At 30.0% G+C, this 7,950-nt stretch overlaps 1 long non-coding RNA gene across 1 annotated transcript; it reads right to left on the reverse strand.

The window, feature by feature from the left end:
• Positions 1–251: 251 nt before the first annotated feature.
• LOC127712317 (uncharacterized) lies at positions 252–3,254 on the reverse strand. Its single transcript, XR_007987032.1, has 2 exons — positions 2,724–3,254; positions 252–1,583 (listed from the first exon to the last, which is right to left on the reverse strand). It is a non-coding gene; the product is annotated as an uncharacterized LOC127712317 (long non-coding RNA).
• Between the last annotated feature and the right edge of the window lie 4,696 nt (positions 3,255–7,950).

Below are 7,950 nucleotides of genomic sequence, written 5' to 3' on the forward strand. Positions count from 1 at the left end.
ACTTGCTTTTCTCGGGAAATGGTGAGGCTTAAACTGAGCAAATCCAAACCTGCTTTTATCTTCTGTCGATGAATACTGTATTAAATTCATAAGGATAAGTTAATTGTTTCAATGTCATTATATTTGGTAAAGACGAAGAAAGACGACGAAGCCGCAGCTGACTAAGACGAAACCACACCGCAGACGGCGATGACAGATCTAAACAATAATATGACCGTTAAAACGTCCTGTCGTATAAAGAAACATAAAAATTGATTGTAACATAAAATTTTATTTATAAAATGTATAACAATAAACTGACTAGTTACAATATTTGAATCACATTTGTCACTTATTCATGTGTTTAAGCATTCGATTTGACTGGAAATCAAAACGAGAACACTTCCATTTAGCAGTAATAATCTAATCAAAGGCCCTCAACGAAAAAATAAAAAAAATTATGAACGAATATGAATAACAAAATAACAAAATAATAAGAAATACTCAATATGTTTCAGCGAATAATGCATATATATACATGCGATTTTATGCATCTAAATGTTAACAATTGTAGAGGGCATTCTATCATTTTATTAAGCTTGGAGTTTATTGCATTTTCTTCGTTTTCGAAACAGATGCTATAACAAACCATGTCGATGTTTATAATAAATTTTTTTTGCTTCTAAAATAGGCGCCCATCACGAATCTTAAAAAGAATGTTTTTTTTTTGTTTCAGATACTTAACATCTAATATATAATCAATTCCAACATTTAGTCTTGTCACAGTTTTAAAGCCAAATTTCTTTCATTTAATTCCGCTAAAACGAATCAACGTTAATGCAAAACAAATTATAATATCCATTTAACAATGAATATATTTATCCTGTGAGCCTTTAATTTAAATCAAATATCGTTCTAAAGTTTTACATTTCTTGTCCAAGATTAGGTTTACTTTTCACTGCTGAATTGTGCAAAGATGAAACATGTATGACGTAAATACTACGTTTCTGCATATTATAACAAATATTTCAATAATGTGAATGGTTCCGCATGAAAAATATGCATATTTATATATACATACATCAAATGGCATGAGTATTTTTATAGACATTTGTTTTTACATTTTTCAAAGAGTACAGTTTAAGATGTAACAGTATATCTATAAAACTAAAAGAATAACAAATAAATACATGCCCACCATAAATTAATAACGCAACATTGTTTACAGATGCTGATTTTCTGACAAAATATTTTTAGACCACTTTCGTCATATTACTCTCCATAAAATAATCAGGGCTGAGACTAAAATATACCAACGCACTTATGAAATAGATTCCCTGTTACAATCTAGATACTGTTGGCATGTCATCTTGCTGTTCCAAACGTAGTATAAAGAACGTACTTGTCCAAATCTGTACTACCTTCCAGAAAAGTTCATATTTCTGGCTTTATTGTCTAATTCGCAGTAGACAGAAATGGGTAAATGTCATCTGGTTTTATTTAAACCAACGCGAACTTCTCTACATAAGATAACTCATTGATTTTACAAACCGACTGAATTATTTGAATTAATTTCGTCTGTCTTCTTTTGTATACTGATTTATCTAAAACAAATTGTAAAAGTATTTTAGAAGAATAGCCATATCATTTTATTCAATAAAAGATAATTTTTATTTTTTTCATTTATTTAATTTTGTTACATATTCATTTGTTTTAAAATGTTTGACACTAGCCAAACTTGAAAGACAGGTTGATTTTATTGTTATTTTGATACATGTAGTTTAATCAGTCATATTATTACATTGCTGTAGCAATTCAAGTCGCCCAATTCAAGTACTTAGTTTGTGAAGGTATTTGTCAGAGTGTGTGTCTTTTATGTATTTGTACTTTTCTTTGTTCACTCTTGGAAGAGAAAACAAAAAAACCCAAACTTATAATTTCCCAATGCCTCCTATAACTTTATTCATAGATGTAAAGACAATACTTTTTTATCAGTTTTTCTCATTTTCAGCTACATGAATATTTTTCAAAATCCGAACCATAACACTTTCATTTATCGAGATACTATGTTTGCCGTGATATTTTATCCCTTCTTTATTCTATTGCTAAATATAAATAAGAAGATGTGGTATGAGTGCCATTGAGACAACTCTCCATCCAAGTAAACTTACTAGAATACTGACTAAACATGATTTGTCAGTGGGACAACTTGCAAAATGTTAAAAATGAGAGACATTTCGAACTACAAAAAAGTTGAATTTTATAATTTTATTTTTAGGTGTGTTGTTTTGATGTATGTTTGCCATCCTATTTCGTTTGTTTGTTTGTTTGTTTGTTTGTTTTTTTTTTTTAAATGAAAACACTACTTGTATAAAGAAAAAAAAAACGTTTAACGTAGATATAGTCAGAGGAGTTTATTGTTACATCTACAAAAAAAAACAAACCCAGACGATTATTTTTAAAAGAATCAAAGCTATATTGCTGAGTAGTAAACACAGGTGACCATGTGTAGTGTTAATAAAACGCACTGAAAATACAAAACACAATAGAAAAATAATTGTTCTTGGAGAATCTAGAGGTTGAGTATAAATTTGTTATGAGCAGTTAATGACATGTCTCGTCCCACAGATACGTTCTTATAATTTGGTAACAGTGAAAATGTTTTGTAATAATCTGCTGGAATATTTCATATATATATATATTAACATACTTCGGAAATATTGTCTGAATATAGTTATACATACCTGCATCCTACATTAATAAGACTGCTCCAATAAAATAAGAACATGTCAATATCAAATTCTGGATGTTTCTGATCGCGTCCACGATTTCCTGATTATATTCATAAATCTCTTCCTCTTGTATGTGATACAAAGAATCTCCAATCTGTCTGAGGGTTGTTGCAGTAAAGATTATATTTGTATTATCCACCATTGTCGTAAACAGCTGTAAAACTACTCATTCGTTTCATCGAAATTATATTAAATAGTAAAACGCAGATTTGATTTTATATTTTGTTTTTCATTGTTTACGTTACGGGTATTTCCCGGTATATAACTTGTGCAATACATGAAATCATTATCTATTTTTATACCTATGCAGTAGGTAAAATCCAGGTGTCAAACTTAAATGCCCGTCATTGATCACGTATTAAGTTAAACGGTATCTTTATCATGTTACAACGTTTGCTAGTCCGTGGGGACAATTTTACTTTATCGTAGTCGGAGAGACATCAATATTTCTCTGTAACTAAAGAGAGGTTCGATCTGAACGTGCCCAAATTTACCCCATTAAAGTGTATGTTGTATATGTGGTAGAAAATTTTGTAGGTTCAAACCATATTTTTTTACGCATATTGTATCATTATTATTATAATTATTGATTTAAATTATAATATTACATCATTATTTATATCATTACTAATATCATTAATATAATCATTGTAATTAATAGCATTATTATTATTATACTAATGATTATCATTACTGGGGGGAAAAGCCAAGGACATTTTCCTGACGTCACAAAAGTAGTTCTTTCTGTAAATTCATGGAAATTAAGAGATTCAAATAATACGTGAGTTTTTATTGCAACAGGACAGCTCTTTGCCAGTATAACTGGAATTTGTTTTAATACATTTCATAAAAGAGAGGCGAAAGATACCGGAGGGACATTCAAACTCATAAGTCGAAAATAAACTGACAACGCTATGGCTAAAAAAGAAAAAGACAAACAGACAAACAATAGTACACAAAACACAACATAGAAAACTAAAGACTGAGCAACACGGACCAAACGAAAAAATGGGGGTGATTTCAGGTGTTCCGGAAGGGTAAGCAGATCCTGCTCCACAATGTGGCACCCGTCGTGTTGCACATGTTAGTAAAAACCCGGTAATAAGTCTAATTCGGTAGGTCACATTTGGAAAAAGGGGGACGGGATTGTGGTTACGACATTAGGAACATATCCGCTATCATCTGTGAAACGGATATTTCATAACGGTCAACCAACTCATGATGTCGTCCGTAAAAACTTTCTTTGATACTTACAATTTAAATTTACTTATACTACAAATCAAAACCATTTATGATTTCAGGTATACCTCAAACCTTTCAATCATTTTCATTGCATAAAACTTATATTGCCTATCAAAACTTCAAATAAACATTAACAGAATAATCATATATTTATTGGCAATTTTTTCTTACATATCTCTTATTTGGATAAAATATCGAATTAATCATATGTAATGCGCTCCTTTTTAAAAATTAGTTAGGTGTATTCTGAAAATCTAAATAATTTCCAATATAATGCAATAAAATCTCTGCTTATACATTATTGATGTAAATTATACAAAAAGGGAAAGCATTCATTTTATTATACAAATACACTTTCCAATTTAAAAGAAAACTACGAATCCTGAAAGACACTTTTATTACTGAAATAAGTATTTAAACTTGATAGTAGCATATTTCTGGTTACAAAACTCATTTGCTCTTCCATTGAATTCGAAACAGCTGCCTATGTAACTACTTGGAACATGTAAAATAAATTTACGAACTGTTGATTGTTGTATTTGGTAAAACTCTTTTATATTTCCCACATATTTCCAGATACACAATGCACTCTATTCAAAAGTAATTTGATAGAAGCAAAATCCTTTCCACACATCATTTGACACATTTACATAGGGATCCCTGTGGATAAATTCCGAATTTAAAAATAAATGTTCGCTGTTCTATTTACATTTTCACCTGTAATGATTCGTCCTATTGATAATATACATATAAATATTCTTTACCGAACATATCATATGATAATCTATTCATTTTCTATTTATAGATTGATTACTAAATTTCAAATGGTATATTACGTTAAAAATGTAAGAAAATATCAAAGGATATTGAAAAAATAATAGAAGACAAACACAACCATTGCAAACAGAAACAAGACATGGACACCAAAACAGATTTTCCTTAACGGTCAGCACAGTGATTATGGCTCATTTTAAAGTGACGATCTTAGCGAAATCATAAAAACCCAAGGTTCATTATCTTCCTTATTAGCGTTAAATCCGGTACTGAACAAAGGACGTCATGATGATATGATTAAATGTTATCACCGTGTGATACAGATATGAATGCGCATTGCGTGATTTTGTCATTAGTAAACTTCAAGTTAATCCGACCACAACAGTTGTGGAAGTTTTCCATTACAAAGGCAAACAACTTTCTTTTGCCCCTTTTTGTGGATTTCGGAGTTCCAATAATCATATTTGTATAAAAAACATCAGCAGGTCGGGATTCGTCTTTTATCAGTTTATCGGATACTTCCCGTCTAGTAAAAGGGCTCTGATATTTATATACATTGCCGATTGCACGATTCTTTTCGGCATACTTCAAGTTTTTTTCCTTGTAAATTGAGAAAAGGCTAGCACCAGATGAAACTGTGCAAACACATAAAACTTATCGACACAACAATATGGATTTCAAGGCGCAGCCAAAACCATCGTAGATCTAATTGTGACGAGTTTCAATTAACGTAATAGGTAATTGAATGAAATAATGTTTAATCACATCACGGAAACAGTTTAGATATATCGTGTTTTGTCCTCAGTACCCATTACAATTAAAATTATTTTAATATCATCCCACCTTAGTTATATATACAAAATATTTGGGATTTAATATCATACAGTCATGTAATTAATCAAATACATGAATTTTTGTGTTTAATAATTGTTTCGTTAATGAATAAGAAACTTTTTACTTCTAGACTGCAAAAATGGGTAAATATGTCCTTTACTGAGAACATTAGTTTCATAAAAAATTTGAAGATGACAGAAAAAAAAATCCCAAAGTGGTGTATTTGAAAACACGTCAAATAAGAGAGATCAAGCCAATGTAACTTATAAAATGAACATTTGAAATAATGAAATAATTAAAGAAGTGATTTTTTTGGGCAAAATTTACTAATTCTTTTGATAACCTGGACACAAGAGTACTTATTATGTCCGTAAATTTACCCATGGTGACACTTATTTATTGGTTTTAAATTATCTTTTGCATACAGAGTTTTGTCTGAAATTCATTTGCTTTAAAATATGGTGGCATTTTTATGTTTTCTTCGTAAACTTGGTGACATCGCTTTAGTTACTACTGTGGATAATCTTTTTTTCATTGGTACCAAAGTTCGTGGATTGAGGAAATATGTTTTTTTAAATAAACACTTTAAAAAATGAATTATTTGAAACACACAAGTTTTCTACCCCCAAACATAGATTGCCTAAGCCGTATTTTACACAACTTTCTGAAGTTTTGGTTTTTAATGCATTTTAACCTTGAATTTGATTTGGCCTTCTTACTACTTTGATTTGAATGCCACTTATGACTCTTAGCCAAAACATTCGTCTAACGTACCAAATTATTAGCAAATAATCTTTGAGTTTTACAACCCACTGCTGGTTGACGTTTCAGGATATCATTAGTCCAGTAAACAGCACTTTTGTGTTGACAAGAAATATCATTGATATGTTCATTTCCTGTAAATTTGATGTCAAAAAATGTTGAATCATTCTAAGGGGTCCTTTATTAAACAGGCATTAAAAGTGAGGGCAGGGGATTCTTAATGTTTTAATATTTGATCTGAATAGATTGTTTGGCTTTCAAACGTTTAAGGGATATGTTTTTACTGCGTTGTTGAGGTTTGGTTCTTTTTCAATGTTCACTGTGTATTATGCTCATTTTGTCACAAATATATTGCGCTTTTAATGACATCAAAAATATTTATTATTATAATTTATATCTAAATTACTGTTTTGGCACAGTTCATTTTTGTCGTCCTCTTGAAAATCTGCCTTCAATTTACATTAATTAATTTAAAAAAAATAAATCAAAGCAACAGCTGAGAATGTAAAAACTTGGATTGCAGGATAGAGCAAAATACTAATATTGCCGAACGAAAAATAAATCATTTCTTTCTGGTACTTCCTGTGTAATAGAAGAAAAATTGTCAATCCTCGACTTTCTTTCTGTTAAAAAAGTTCATACAAACATATTTTATATTTTTGGTAAAAGTTGCTTAATAATGTATTCTTTTCTAAACACGATGAATATCCTCCACACACTTCGTTATATTATTATATTACATTGTAACAATGGTGCAACCCCAAACTGAGTAATCATGGATTTTTAAATCCATTCCACTTACAGGTTACAAAATTGACAACACAGAGGAAAAATGTGTAAAAACTTACCTTTGAGGGTACTGGAAAACTTCTTTATATGTACTTATTTCTTTGCAAAAGTATAAACGGAACCGATTCACGACAATTTTCTATCCTGGTTCTTTAAGATTTTTGTTTGACTAACTTTTAGTCATTTGCATCTTCAAGACGTAAATGTGTTACATTGTCAGATAAAAGTGATCGAAAATCTCGGGTTCAGCTTCTTATTATCACGGAAATATAATGTACATTTTTTTCTGGTCATATAATTGTCAAGCTCATATGATTTTTGACAACTGTCAGATACACTTTAATCTTACAGTACAACCATAAGAGTATTTAATGTATACATTCATATTTAGACAACCTTAAACAGGTGCATATAGAGAAGCTACATTTCTTTCAAATAGATATTTCCTACTAAAGTTTTTATTAAAATCTCATTGGTGAGGTTAAATCATACTGAAAGTATGTACGCATGTTTTTTTTTTTTAAAGATATAAAAGGTTTGACATTGTCATTTTGTTAACAGTTCATGTAATTCAAATATATGAACTCGTAAAAAATCAGATCTAAATAGTCTTTGATGACGGAAAGTTTAACTGGTTTGCAATACATCCACACAGAAAAGGCCGTTTTTTCCATTTTACGTTTCAGTCATGGTATTAAAACCAAAGCTTGATTAAACCTTGTAAGCTTTTTTCAAAGATTCAAAGTACAATTTTACATACATTCAAAGATCAAAACAT

The sequence above is a fragment of the Mytilus californianus genome, unplaced genomic scaffold (assembly GCF_021869535.1).
Source record: "Mytilus californianus isolate M0D057914Y unplaced genomic scaffold, xbMytCali1.0.p SCAF_8, whole genome shotgun sequence".
Lineage (NCBI taxonomy): Eukaryota > Metazoa > Mollusca > Bivalvia > Mytilida > Mytilidae > Mytilus > Mytilus californianus.